Here is a 15,552-nt window from a genome sequence, read left to right as displayed (position 1 = left end):
ACAATCCTAGTATCAAGGCTGCACCCCAGGGACTTCCACGGTGGTGCAGTGGTTAAGAATCCTCCTGCCAATGTGGAGAACACAGGTTTGATCCCTAGTCTGGGAACTAAGATCCCATGTGCCTCGCGGCGCGGCAAAGAAAAAAACATATCAATTAATTATAGCAAATATACAACGCTAATGTTAGATGTTAATAATAGAGGAAACTGGGTGCAGGGCATATATGAACTCTGTACTATTTTCTCCATTATTTTGTAAATGTAAAACTCTTCGAAAAAATAAGGTCTATTTAAAGTAAAAAATAGGGACTTCGCTGGTGGTCCAGTGGTAAAGAATCCACCTTCCAATGCAGGGGACATGGGTTTGATCCCTGATAGGGGAACTAAGATCGCGCAAGCCGCGGGGCAACTAAGCCCACACACGACAACTACTGAGCTCGTGCACCTCAACTAGAGACCCCCAGCCACAAACTACAGAGCCCACGTGCCCTGGAACCCGCGCCACAACTGGAGAGAAGCCCACGTGCGACAACGAAGATCCCGTGTGCTGCAACTAAGACCTGACGCACCCAAAAAATAAATTAAAAAGAAAAAAGTAAAAAATAAATATTCCTCCTCCTGGGTCCCACCTTTGACAGCAAAATCCCAGGCACAAAGGAATGACAGAGCAGAGCCTTTCACTAGGACAAAAATGTCCTTATCTATGTATCAAAAACCTTATGTCCCGCTTATGTCCTATTTAAAGGCATTTTTTTCTTGTATAGGATTTTGATCAGACTGGTGGTGCTTGGACCAAATTTAGCAAGAACCAATAGGATATATCTCTAGATGAGTATATATATATATATATATATATATATATATATATACATATAGAGAGAGAGAGAGAGAGAGAGATTTTAAGAAATTGGCTCACAATTGTGGGGTCTGACCAGTCAGAAATCTGTAAGGCAGGCCCACAGGCTGGAAATTCTGGCAAGAGGTGATGTTACAGTCTTGAGTCCAAATTCTGCAGGGCAGCAGGCTGGAAACTCAGGCAGGGTTTCTAGTTCCAGTCTTGAGGCAAAATTGCTTCTTCTTCAGGCAACCTCTGTCTTTCCTCTTAAGACCTTCAACCGACTGGATGAGGTCCAGGCACATGATGGAGGGCAATCTGCTTTTATTCGAAGTCGACCAATTTAAATGTGAATCACATCTGTGAACACCTTCACAGAAACATCTAGAATAATGTTTGACCAAACAACTTAGCCTAGCCAGTAACCTCATAAAATTAACCATCCCACTTGATAAAGGTGGATTAAAGGGACCAGGGATATTTAGCTTAGAAGAAAAGACTCAGATGGGACATGATAAAATCTAGAAATATTTGCAGTCACCTCCAGCAGAGATGGGATTGTAGTATAGTGTGGCATTTAGGGTCATGGGCTTCAGATATAACTGAAAATAGTAAGCAGAGAAAGGATTCCACCAGGGCTCCCACAGCTGTTTAGAGGGAGCTGGGATTTGGACCCAGCCCTTCCATGCACCGTGAACATGGGGAAGGCAGTTCCTTTTTGGGAAGAAATGAGGGCTGTAGTTCCATCCTCTCAGGGGAACTGAAATCTCTCCTTCTTATTCAGGGGCAGAGGTTCTAAATTATTTGGAGGATTTGTACAGAAATATGGGAAACGTGCTTTACAATCTAAAATAATTAAGAGTGAAAGTGAGCCAGAAAAAAGGATGTGGTCTAGAAGTTTGCTTAGAAGCAACCCACCTAAGACACGCAGGAAAAGACTGGAGAAAAACTCATCAGATTAAGCAAAAGTGGTTTGTTATCATAGAATCTTTTCCATGGATCTTGGAATCCATGAATTGAGCTAAGCCCTCTGAGAATGGGACTCAGGACATCCTTAGAAGGAAGATACACGGTAAGACTCCAACATTTCCAATATCGATTCCATCACACATCTCCTGTTTTGTATTCTTCCATGATTCCCTCTGGACAAAAGTTCAGGCCAGACTTACAAACTGCCTAAACATAAAACACAGCTTAGAATACTTAGACTTTAAAGGCTTGGTTTGTTTTGACAAAATTTAATTAGCATAATTTAAGATTAGACCAGATTATGCATTAAAAAACTAAAATATATTTTATGTGGAGAAGAAAAGAGAACTAATAATACGCAAAGTTAATATATGTAAGACTTTGTCTGCTCATTAGCATGGTAACCTCACCATAGTAATCTGTAACTCTTACTTTGCTACTATTTGGTAGCAAGTGATATTCTTCTACACTCTGCACTGCCGGTGGAAAATATTGAAGAGATACGCATGATTGTCATGAGACCCTGGAGATTCATTTCTTTAATGAGGACAAGTTGCCTTGAGTCTGGGAAATGTTATACCAAGCATTTGCTGAACTTGAAGGGCGGGGCAAGTGGTGACAGAATAACAAATGTTATCAGCGACCTGTATCAGTTGTGCGAATGCCAGGAAAATAATTTCAAGGTGATTTCTCAGGTATTTGTAATAGGTTGTAAATAAAAAATGGCTGCTGGCTAGTAACATCAGGCATTCCAAAACCTTGAGTTTCTAGAGTATTCCTTGGACTGTAAATGTAAAAGTTGTTCTCAAAAATATAAATATGCCTACTTTAAATAATCCAGCAAAGAATGGATAAATATAATTTGAACTCCCACAGTTACCTCTTACTCTTCAAGTGTTCTCCAAGGGAAATTCTAAACTAAGTAAGAAATCAGTTCTAAAATGTAGAACTGGGGAATTCCCTGGCGGTCTGGTGGTTAGGACTCCATGCTTCCACCGCAGGGATCACGGGTTTGATCTCTGGTCAGTGAACTAAGATCCCACAAGCCACGTGGCACACACCCCCCCTCTAGAAAAAGTAGAAATGGAGTAAGGGATGAATTCTTCTTGCTTTAATTGGACATTTGCAGTGGTGATATATCTATATCAACTGAGTTGGGGACAGCTGAAGGGGGAGCACTTTGGGGAAGTGGGGCAAGGAGAGAGTATTAGGAGCTGAGTTTGAACATGTTAAGTTCAAACTCTTAGATTTCTAAGTGAAGTGTTGAGTAGGCTGTTGGCATCTGAGTCTAGAGTTCAGGATGGAGGCACAGATTTGGAGATACAAGTTTGGGAATCGTCAGCATACAATCAAACTTGTAATTGGTAGGTTGTAAAATGCTATTCAAATATAAAGTATCATTACCTAGTAATTACTCATGAATGTAACACAGCAGCAATCATTGACTCACTAACCCTTCTGTTTGGAACATCAAAGATACTTTTTGAAGAATGAAATAATGCCATTTGCAGTAACATGGATGGACCGAGAGAAGTAAGTCCAACAGAGAAAGACAAATATCATATGATATCCCTTATACGTGGAATCTAAAAAAAATGATAAAAATGGACTTATTTACAAAACAGAAACAGACTCACAGACACAGAAAACAAACTTAAGGTTACCAGAAAGGAAAGGGGGGAGGGATAAATTAGGAGTTTGGGATTAGCAGACACACACTACTATATATAAAATAGATATGCAACAAGGTCCTACTGTATAGCACAGGGAACTGTATTCAATATCTTATAATAAACTGTAATGGAAAAGAATCTGAAAAAGAATATATATATATCTGAATCACTTCGCTGTATACCAGAAACTAACAGAACGTTGTAAATCAACTATACTTCAATTTTTTTAAGTTACTTTTTGAAAGATATTTTTAATAGAACATTTTTTTTTGGAAAATAGGATATATACAAGTGTTAAGTTTTTCTTGTCTGTCTTTCAACTATTTTATTGCTGATCTTAAGTACTAAGAAGTTCAGAGATTCTCTATTGATTTTAGGCTTGCAAAATATTATCAATTGGAAGTTCTGAGAAGGCTGTGTAATGACATCTTTGAGAATGCTTATCTTCCTAGGAAAGAAAAAGCTCAAATGTGAAATGCAGTCTTAAAGAACCGTGAAGCTGCTAGGTCAGCCCTTGTCTTGATAGGAATCAAGTACTGAAGGATATGCTGCCAATCTTTGATAAGGAATATGCTGGTAGTTTAAAAATATACACACTTCTTTTCAACACTCCATCCTGTAAGGAGAATTGGAAGAAACATCAATTAAGGGTTTTTTTCTAAAGGATTTTATTTATTTATTTATTTTTGGCTGTGTTGGGTCTTCTTTGCAGCGTGAGGGCTTTCTCTAGTTGTGGCGAGCGGGGGCTACTCTTTCATTGCAGAGCACGGGCTTCTCATTGCGGTAGCTTCTCTTGTTGCGGAGCACAGGCTCTAGGCACGCGGGCTTCAGTAGTTGTGGCTCGTGGACTCTAGAGCGCAGGCTCAGTAGCTGTGGCTCACGGGCTTAGTTGCTCCGCGGCATGTGGGATCTTCCTGGACCAGGGCTTGAACCCGTGTCCCCTGCATTGGCAGGTGGATTCTTAACCACTGTGCCACCAGGGAAGTCCTCAATTAAGGTTTAACCACTGAAAAATTTATTATTTGAGGATGAAACAATTTATGGAAAGCACAAGGATGAGGATGTATAGGAGGGACTCCCCAAAATAATGATTACATTAAGCCACTGCCAATCCTGATGTTATGTTGAGACTCAGAATACATATTTTGCCATTTTGCTGTTACACATCTACACATCAGTCCTTCAAAATACAAATAGGAATATTAAGGTCATAGAATACAATATTGCGCTGGAATATTTGAAGTATCAACACTCAAAAGTAAATTTTTGAATTTCTAGTTCTGGAAACGGTGGAGTGGCTTGTATTGAACTAACTCTCCTTCAGGTAGCAGTTATAAACTCTGGACAAATATAAAGCGTAACTATTTGAAGGCCTTAGAAAAATCACCAAAGTCAAGTAGAAATTGGAGGGAATTTGGAGGGAAGGGAACCACAATGACTGTGGTCCACATCTACACAGCTTCTCTCCTCAGGACACATCCCTGTCCACACGACACGGGGCAGCTAGAACCGGAGCAGAACCCAGCGTTTCTGGCTTGTCAGAGGATGGAGTCTGGGGCTGCCAGAGCAGCTGGAAATTGAGGGAGGAACCTCGGAAAAGAGAAGCCACAGAGAGGAAGCCTCCTAAATCTAGGTACAAACTCACTTTAAATTGACCCCTGACCTGTGCTTGCGTAGACGAGACTCCAAGGAGACTGTTAAAGCAACAGCTGGAAAAGCTGCAGAAACACGGCAACCATCTCATCTGCCGGCTGCAAGGGAGATAGAATGAGGAGTTAAGTCTCTCCAACCTGGCAAACACCATGGGCTTTCCATCGAAACCCTAGAAGGGCCGTAGGGAGAAAAGTTTATATCCTAGGTCCAAAGAATGTGCCCTAAAACTAATGGCAAATCTAAAACAAATCCATCTTCAAAAGTGCAATACCAGGGAATTCCCTGGTGGTCCAGTGGTTAGGACTCGGCGCTTTTACGGCAGGGGCCTGGGTTCAATCCTGGTCGGGGAACTAAGATCCCACAAGCCGAGCAGCCAAAAAAAAAAAAAAAGTGCAATACCAAGCATCCACAGATGAGTTAGTAACATAACTGACTACTTAAAACAAAAATCACCACTCTATTAAATTTCCCAAAACTGGTGGAAAAACATCAACAGACAGATTCGAAAAAATCAGTGCATCTCAAAAATGATAAACACAAAGAAAATCACACCTGGGCTCATCATGGTCAAACAGTTGATAGATCAAAAATAAAGAGAAAATCTTAAAATCTTCGGACAAAATGAGGGAAAAATAATAAGCATAACTTCTGACTTATCAGAAATAATGGAGGACAGAATCACATCTTCAAATATCCAAAAGAAAAACGAAACAAAACACGTCAGCCCAGAATTCTATATCCAGCAGAAATGTGTTTCAAAAGTGAAGGCAGACACGATAGTGAGAGGCCCGCACACCGCGATGAAGAGTGGCCCCCACTTGCCACAACTAGAGAAAGCCCTCGCACAGAAACGAAGACCCAACACAGCCATAAATAAATAAATAAACAAATACTTAAAAAAAAATGCAATTTAGAAAGCGCCTTAAAAAAAAAAAGTGAAGGCACAATAAAGACACATCCTATAGGCATCCAAAGGATAAAAGGAAAGATTATGACAACTGGAAGGCAATACATTAGACAAGTGTGATGAAATGAGAAAAATTCCGTGAAAGAAACTTACCAAAACTGATACAAAATGAAATAAAAATTATGAATAACCCTATAACTATTTTAGAAGATGAATTTGTAATTAAAAACCTTCCTACAAAGAAAACTCTAGGCCTAGATAATTAAACCGTTGAAGGCTATCAAACATTTAAAGAAAAAATAGTATCAGTCTACCCAAATTCTCTCAGGAAATAAGAGGAAGGAACACTTCCTAACTGTTTTCCCAAGTTTAGCACAGCCCTAATATGAAAATTTGACAAAACACTACAAGAAAAAAAAAATTCAGATCAATATCCCTCATGAACATAATTGAAAAATTCTTATGGAAATATTAAACTGAATCCAGCAACATATAAAAAGGATAATACATCATTTTCAAGTGGGGTTTATAACTTTGACTTAACATTTAAAAAATTAATGTAATCCTGGATGGACCTAGAGATTATCATGCTAAGTGAAATAAGACGGAGAAAGACAAATATCATATGATATCATTTATATGTGGAATTTAAGAAAAATGATACAAATGAACTTATTTACAAAATGGAAATAGACCCACAGCCATAGAAAACAAACTTATGGTTACCAAAGGGGAAAGGCAGGGGAGAGAGAAATTAGGAGTTTGGGATTAACAGATACACACATATATAAAATAGATAAACAACAAGGACCTACTGTATAGCACAGGGAACTATATTCAATATCTTGTAATAACCTATAATGGAAAACAATCTGAAAAAGAACCGATATATATATATATATAACTGAATCACTTTGCTGTACACCTAAAACTAACAGAACTTTGTAAATCAACTATACTTCAATTAAAAAAATAATTTAAAAAAAGAAAATAACCTTTCAAACTCATAAAAAAATGATCCACTTACCTAGATGAGTGACTAGAATGTAATACGTTAAATATTTGTTGTATATAATCTGTTATATTAACATATTAGCATATGTTAATAATGAATATTAAATATTAATACTGATCATTATAATTGTGCTAATAAATATTAATATTAACATTTTTTAAATTAATGTAATTCATTACATATCCACCTGGGGGGAAAATAAACCACAACTCCTACATATACAGAAAAAAATTAATTTGTGTTGGATAATAGACCTACATGTAAAAGCTAAAACTATAAATATGCTTCAAGAAGAAAACATAGGAGAATATCTTTGTGACCTTGTGGTAGGCAAAGATTTCTTAGAACATGAAAAGCACTAGCTGTTAAAGAAAAAAACTTATAAATAGGACATTATCAGAATCTAAAGCCTCTGCTCATCAAATGACATCGTTAAGAATATGAGAAGGCAAGCCACAAAGAGAAAATATTTGCAAAACATATATCTGACAAAGAACTTGTATGCAGAATATATAAAGAACTCAAGCTAATCAGTAACAAGAAGACAAACAACCCAATAAAAAATTGCCAAAATCTTGAATAGTCACTTCAGAAAAGAAAACGTACGAATGGCTAATATATACATGAAAAGAGGCTCAAAATTATTAGTCATCAGGGAAATGTAAATTAAAACTAAATGAGAAATTTTGCAATCAGTGGAATGGCTAATTTTTTTTTAATGTACAGTACCAAATGTTAGCAAGGATGTGGAGCAAAGCTGAATTATCATACGCTGCTGGTAGAATTGTTAAATGGTACAATTACTTTGGAAAACCATGTGGTAGTTCGTTTAAAGTTTAACATAAACCTCCTGTATGAACCAGCCATTTCACTCCTGCATATTTACTCAAAAGAAATGACAACATATTTTCATTTAAAAGATTTGAACAGGAATTATCATAGCAGCTTTATTTATATTAATTAATGTCAATTGACAGGAAGATGAACAAATAAATGATGGTAAATTCATATGATGGACTCCTATTCCGTAATTTCAAAAATGAACTACAGGGCTTCCCTGGTGGCACAGTGGTTGAGAATCTGCCTGCCAATGCAGGGGACACGGGTTCGAGCCCTGGTCTGGGAAGATCCCACATGCCGCGGAGCAACTGGGCCCGTGAGCCACAATTGCTGAGCCTGCGCGTCTGGAGCCTGTGCTCCACAACAAGAGAGGCCGCGATAGTGAGAGACCCGCGCACCGCGATGAAGAGTGGCCCCCACTTGCCGCAACTAGAGAAAGCCCTCGCACAGAAACGAAGACCCAACACAGCCATAAATAAATAAATAAATACATACATAAACCCAAAAGTTTTAAAAAAGAGAGAAGTTGAGTTCTTTAAAAAAAAAAAAAAAAAAGAACTACAGATAAACACAACAACACAGATGAGTTTCAAAACACTATGTTGAGCAAAAGCATCAGGGCACAAAAGACTAAATCCTCTATGATTCCAATTACATGAAGTTCAAGAACAGGTAAAACTAATACATGATAATAGAAATCAGTTGAAGTTTGTGGAGAAAAGGAGTAGGGATTGGCTGTTGAGGGACACAAGAGAGCTTTCTGGGATGATGGGAATGTCCTATATCTTGATCCAGGTGGTAATAACACAGGTGTGCACATTTATAAACACCCGATTAATTGTACACTTAAGGTCTGGCATTTCAATGTATGTAAAGTTTGCCTCAAATTTTTAGAAAGTAAATTCTTTGCATTTCCTAGAATAAAATAGTAGCCTCTCTATGAATATTTCTCTAGAAATGAAATAACTTTAGAGAGGCAAATAGTCTAAAAAGAAATCCTTTAATCCTACTGAAAAGTGTTTGGTGAGAAACTGCTATATTGTTGAAGATGGGTATCCATTTTGGGATTATGTCAAGGCGCTTAAAGAAAAAAAAAAACTCTTTAGGTTGATGAACTAAGGTCACACATTGTGGATCACTTAATGTCCCACCCCTTCTTAGTAACGCAAAGAGCAGAGAAATACGTAGCGATCCTGCACATTTTGATGTTACAGCTTTCTCCTAAAATGACCCAGCAAGAGTGATACCCACTGATCAAATCCAATGGTAACCCTTCTTCAGCATATATCATTTGGTACAAAGTGAATGTGAAAATTGAGGAAACTGTCAGTATAATTCAGGTTGCTCCAAAGTTAGAAATCTGGAATTGTGTTTGTTGAGGTGTGGAAATGGGCAGCTATTGAATTTATGGTCTCTTCATTGCTAAGAGTTTTTTGTTTGCTTGGATATTTTCCCAGTTTCCAGCATCATTTACCACTGTGATTCCTAAGCACATGTGTGTGATCTGTTTTTTCTTTTTGGAAGCTTTTAGAATCTTCTATTTATCACTAATTTTTTGAAATTTCACAGTGATGTGTCTTTGCGTGGGTTTTCCCCCTATTGTTTTACTGGGTGTTTGGTGGGCTCTTTGAATCTGGAAACAAGTGTCCTTCAATTCTGTACTATTCTTGTGTTAGTTTTTTGATTTTTAATTCCACTTCCTCTTTCCTTTCTTCTGCACATTCATTAGTTAGAGGAAATACTTGATCCTCTTGTGTTCTAATATTTTCTCTTGTTTTTTTTCAAAAATCTTTATGTTGTTTTGTCCTAATTTCTGGGAGTTTTCCTTAAATTTATCTTCAACTATTTTATTAATTTATTCTAGATTTCTGCCACCCTAGTTTTATTTTCTAAGAGCTCTTTATTATTCCCTGAATATTAATTCCTATTATGGGATCCTCTTCCTGTTACATTCACGGATACAGTATTTTCTCTTTATGGCTTGGAGAATATGAATTATAGTTTTGGTTTGTATTGCCTTTTAAGAAGATGTTCTCTGTATTGTTTCTGTTTCCTCTGAGTCACAGAATCTGCTTAAGAGTCTCACAGTCCTTATTTGGCCTTGTTTGTTTGTTTAAATATTTTTCTATTGTGCTAAAATACACATAACATAAAATTTACCATTTTAGCCATTTTTAAGGGGACAATTCAGCGGCATTAAGAACATTCACAATGTTGCACAACCATCACCACTATCCATTTCCAGGAATTTTTCATCATCTCCAAAGTGAAACCCTATACCCATTAAACAGTAACTCCCCATGCATCCTTCTCTCAGTCCCTGGTAAGCTCTATTCCCTTTTCCATCTCTACGAATGTGACTATTCTAGGAATTTCATATAAGTGGAATCATGAAGTATCCGGCTTATTTCACTCAGCATGATGCTTTCAGGGCCCATGCATATTGTAGCATCTATCAGAATTTCATTCCTTTTTAAGGCTGAATAATATGCCATTGTATAATATGTATAGACCACGTTTTGTTCATCCATTCACATCCATCAATGGGTATTGGGTTGTTTCCACCTTTTGGCTCTTGTGAATAATGCTGCCATGAACGCTGCGGCATATTTTGCTAGTAGGCTATACAAAGCTATTTAACCAGAATTTGGGCAAGGTGAAAAATAGGTTTAAAATCTTCCCTAAACTAATAGTTCTAAAACTTGGCCATACATTAGAATCACCTGGGGTGTTTTTAAAACCTTCCAAAGCCCATGCTGCACCCCAGACCAATTACATCAGATTACCTTGGGAGCGGGACACAGGCCATGAGTATTTTTGGTAAATCTTACCAGTTGATTCCAATGTGCAGCCCAGTTTGAGAAGCAGTGCCCTAAATAGTGGTCACAGTCCTTATCTGGATGGGGCTTGTCAATCCGGGGGACTCAGCTCTCAGTACCTGCAGGATTTTTTCTTATTCCAATCCACTTGCCCAGAAAGTACTGCTCTAATCTATGACCTACGGCATGAGCCAGTTGCCATCTTTCTGGAAGCCAAAGCAGAGAAAGTGGTCCAGGGTCTCACCATTCAAAATGCACTCTCTTTCTTTCTTTTTTTTTTTTTTTTAAATCATTTATTTATTTATTTATTTTTGGCTGCGTTGGGTCTTCATTTCTGTGCGAGGGCTTTCTCTAGTTGCGGCGAGCGGGGGCCACTCTTCATCGCGGTGCGCGGGCCTCTCACTATCGCGGCCTCTCTTGTGGAGCACAGGCTCCAGAGGCGCAGGCTCAGTAATTGTGGCTCACGGGCCCAGTTGCTCCGCGGCATGTGGGATCTTCCCAGACCAGGGCTCGAACCTGTATCCCCTGCATTGGCAGGCAGACTCTCAACCACTGCGCCACCAGGGAAGCCCTCTCTTTCTTAACCTGCCTATTTGCAGCAGCTGCCTCATCCAGCCTTCTGCTGTGCTAGCGAGGGGCATCGCCCATTTGGATAGGCTAGAGGATAAGACCTGGGGTCTGCTTCTTTTACAGACTTTCAGCCAAGCCTCTTGTCTTCAGCTCCACCTCAGCCACTCTCTGGGGTCCCGTGAAAACATTCAATTGCTGAACTTCATCTGAGTTTGGAGTGTGAATCAGCTTCCTTCTCCTTTGCCACTTAGTCTTTGCAGTTATGTTTTTACATTTATTCTCAGGAAAAAGTACTTTACTTGTCCTAATTCACCCAAACTTAGGCTTTGTGAGACTGTTTACAAGTAAACAAAAAATGAGCATGAATTGTTGTTAAAATATCTAGTGAATTGGACTAACTTTTATTTTATTTTTATTATTTTATTTTATTTTATTTTAATATATAGCGTCTCATGGCTTTTATTTATTTATTTATTTATTTATGGACTCATTTTTAATTAATAAATGGTAAACTTAAGAGAACAAACTCTTTTCTGTTAAAAAAAAACTATAAATCTTGACATTTAAATAAAAACATATCTGGAATTCCCTGCACTCCAGTGGTTAGGACTCCACACTTCCACTGCCAGGGGCCCAGGTTCAATTCCTGGTCGGGGAACTAAGATTCTGCAAGCCACGGGAGATGCAGCCAATAAATAAATAAATAAATAAATAAATAAAATACAAACATATCTAAATAAATACCTCTAAAGTCTCCATCGTATGAAGCCAATTAAAAATTATACTTATCAATCAAAGACTTGTGTGGTGTTTTAAAAATGTGAAGCTGGACTTCCCTGGTGGCGCAGTGGTTGAGAGTCTGCCTGCCAATGCAGGGGATACAGGTTCGAGCCCTGGTCTGGGAAGATCCCACATGCCACGGAGCAACTAGGCCCGTGAGCCACAACTACTGAGCCTGCGCGTCTGGAGCCTGTGCTCCGCAACAAGAGAGGCCACGATAGTGAGAGGGCGGCGCACCGCGATGAAGAGTGGCCCCCGCTTGCCGCAACTAGAGGAAGCCCTAGCGCAGAAACGAAGACCCAACACAGCCAAATAAGTAAATAAATAATAATTAAAGGTGCTAATAATTTTTTTTTTTAAATGTGAAGCTTACATTTACCTCCTGTACTTTAAAAAGCTGCATTGATTTCCTGAGTTTTTAAACTTAACCTCCCCCAAATGTCCCATCATAACCCAAATCAAAAAGTATGCATTTTAAGAAATGAAAAAAGCTGGGAATGAAAATTTTAATTTCAGTAGTCACTTGTCTTTATGATGTCCCTCTAGTATTTAAAATTTTTTATTTCAGAGCTTTCAAACTTCATTTTGGGCAGGAATTTGATGATATATCACATTACAGTAGAATCTTCTAAGTCAGTGAATAAAACATATAAACAAAGTTGCTGGACCTAGAAACATATTGATAAAGATCAGCTCCTCAAATTCATTTGACAGAAGCAAACACACTTGAGGGGATATAATTTATGACTTCCTCTGAAGCAGGACAGACTCTAGACTTATTTGCAAAAGGAACGAAGTGAACTGAATAATCTGTTTAAACATAACGCAGTGAAGTACCTGCTTCTTGACAGACAGGCCAGATCTCAGGTTCCCAACCCTGTCCTGTGGCCCTTCAAGATGGTCAAAGTCATCCATAGGGATGTTTTGTGGCTGAAGTTCCAATTGAGTGCTTTGGGTTCAATGTCTTTTGATCTCCTAGGTATGAGCCCTCCCTGGCTTCTGCCTGAAACTTCTGGGATCACCCTGAGGCAGGTGCAGAGGATCTTAGCACTGGAATGACACCACTCATCTAAGCCACATGGTCCTGTCAATTTTAACTCCTAAATACCCCTTGGATTCTCTCCCTCTCTGTCCTATTCCCAGCCTCACGGCTATAGTTGGATTCTCATCAATTCTTCCTGATCAATTGCCATAGCCTCTTTTTTATTCTGTTGCCTGTACAGTCACTGCTGAAATCTACCTTACCCACTGCTGCTTTTGTGATCTTTCTGAAATGCAAACGTGAACATATCACTCCTCTGTAGAAAATTCTTCATTGGTTCCCCAGTTACTGCCTGATAAGGCTTAGGCTTCATAACTGGGCATATAAGACCTCCATGATCTAACTTATGCTTCTTACTTCCCCTGTCTTTTTCACTTTAAGCTGTGAGAGCACCATGAACATGTCTGTCCTGCTACCCTGGCATTATTCTCAGTGCCAGGTCCAGAGCCTGACACCTAATGGACAATTACTAATAGGTACATCACTACCCCATGTCTCATGCTTCTGATTTATGGGCTTTTTCTTTTGCTAGCCAATTGAGCTTTTTTTTTTTTGGTAATAACACAAGTGTGCCCTTCTTTCACAACTCATTTATTCACACATTCACTCATTTACCTTGGGATCACTACGATCTAACACTGTGACTGGTACCGAGTAAGTACTCTGAACGAATAAGTGAAAATGGAGATAACACAAGCCTGAGGAGTTGACTGCTCTGGATTGCAACTGGACTTGCAATCCAGTGCAGTTTTTCCCCAGGCAGTACATGTATAGACAAATACAAGGACTAGGAGGCAAACGTTGCCTTCCACTTGCTCTTCACAAGTCTGGGAAAAAGATTCAATGAATCAAGACTTTGTAGAATGAATCGGAGCAAACAAAATAAAGAGCAAACAAACCAACTTCCAATAAATAACTACAAAGGTAATCAGGACTCTCCCAAGCCCCAAATTAAACGGCAGAGAGCGCTAACTCCACTGACACACAGGTGTTCTGGAAGCCCCGCCCCCTAGGGAGGCGGGGCGTGCACGTATTGGGCGGGGCCTTCCGGCTCGATCACGCCCCGTGGGCGGGGCGTAAGCGGGAGGTCTGAGCTGGAGCATCCCCGCGGTTTCCTAGGAGATGAAACACACAGCACGCCACAGCTTGACAAGGGAGTGAACAAGGTAAGCGGCCGGTGCGGGCAGGTAATCCCGAGCGGGCAGCGGGGCCGCCATCCTCCGTCCGAGCCAGCCCGAGCCTGTCCTGCGAGGCGGCCCGGCATGTCCCCTCGGCTCCCTGTCCTACCAGCGCCAACCTCCGCCGAGAGAAGGGGCCTGGACACCGGTAGGGGGAGGGACTGGAGGGAGGAGAATTCGGGGAGGGGCGGGGCGGGCAGGAGGCGGTCAACCTGCTCCTATAGCTGTCGGTTCGCTCCGAGACCCCCTCGACCGCTTTCCTGCGCTCCTAGACGGCGCGGTCAGTCCTGGGTTGGAGGATGACGGCGGGAATCCAGCAGTCTGAGGGACCCGCACCCCCGAACCTCTACCCCGGGGTCTCCCAACGCACCCCCGCCCTCCCCCGCTCCCTTGAGTGCTTAGGCTGGAGGGGACGCTACTTTTAGGAGTGAGGGGCGGGATCAGGTCTGGAGAAGGCAGTGGAATTGAGTTCAAAACTGTTACGAAATTAAAAAGGAGAAAGAAGAAAGAGAAACTGGGTCCAAATTCAGTCCTCATTCGTGCATTCCCAAATGACTCCCAGGTACAAGCGGAATCCCGGCACCGGGTGGACCAGCGGGCGCCCCCAGTCCTCACGCCGAGCCAACCGCGGGGGGGTCAGGGGCTCACCTTCCCGCTGCGGCCGGACACGCAGGGCCTCGGGGACGAGCCCTGCCCGCAGACTGGAGTCTTTTAAAAGCCCCGGTTTGCAAGAAAAGATCAGAGCGTCTGGGAACGAAAACTGCTTCTTTACTACAAATAAGACGGAGACATGGTCAGTTTAAGGACAGGGCTGGAGTCGGGGGAGGGGAGGCAATAAAACTGGCTTTTTAGTGGTTCGTAATCTCAATTCTAAAAGGAAAGAAATGTATGTAATTGTGTTTAGATAATCTTTTAAAATGATCAGGCATTTGTTCTAATTGTAACGGAATTCTCATAAAGAGAGTCAAAGTTATCGGAGTGATTTTAATCAGAAAAACAACCCGTTCGGTCGAAATAGTGGCGGAGGCAAAAGTTACTTTCCAGCCTTTTGGCCTTCCTTTATCGGCCCCCCGCCCTGTTCACCGCCGAGTGACCGGGAAGGGACAAACCCTCCCCGCCGCCCCCAGGGCGGCCACCTTCTGCCTACGCAAAGCTGGCTGTTCCATCTCTTCGTTGGGGTGGGTTATTTTGGTTTGGTTTTGCTTCGTTTTAAAACAGTTTGTGAATATTAGCACAAAGCACCATGGTTTTATTTTTTTAACACAGAATCCT

General features: G+C 40.5%; 1 protein-coding gene across 4 annotated transcripts in view; it reads left to right on the top strand.

Moving 5' to 3' along the window:
- Nucleotides 1–8,446: 8,446 nt before the first annotated feature.
- MAK (male germ cell associated kinase) overlaps nt 8,447–15,552 on the top strand; it is a 68,409-nt gene continuing 61,303 nt past the window's right edge. For 2 of the 4 annotated variants that reach the window (XM_082413300.1, XM_082413303.1), the window contains exons 1-2: nt 8,447–14,268; nt 14,843–15,073. The gene's annotated coding sequence lies outside the window, so the exon portion shown is untranslated. The other 2 variants (XM_082413301.1, XM_082413302.1) reach the window with 2 other exon arrangements.

Source organism: Balaenoptera physalus (genome assembly GCF_965194825.1).
Source record: "Balaenoptera physalus genome assembly, chromosome: 11".
In the NCBI taxonomy this organism is placed as follows: domain Eukaryota; kingdom Metazoa; phylum Chordata; class Mammalia; order Artiodactyla; family Balaenopteridae; genus Balaenoptera; species Balaenoptera physalus.
Note: the sequence above shows the minus strand (reverse complement) of the source record. Positions and strands in the feature narration are given on the sequence as shown.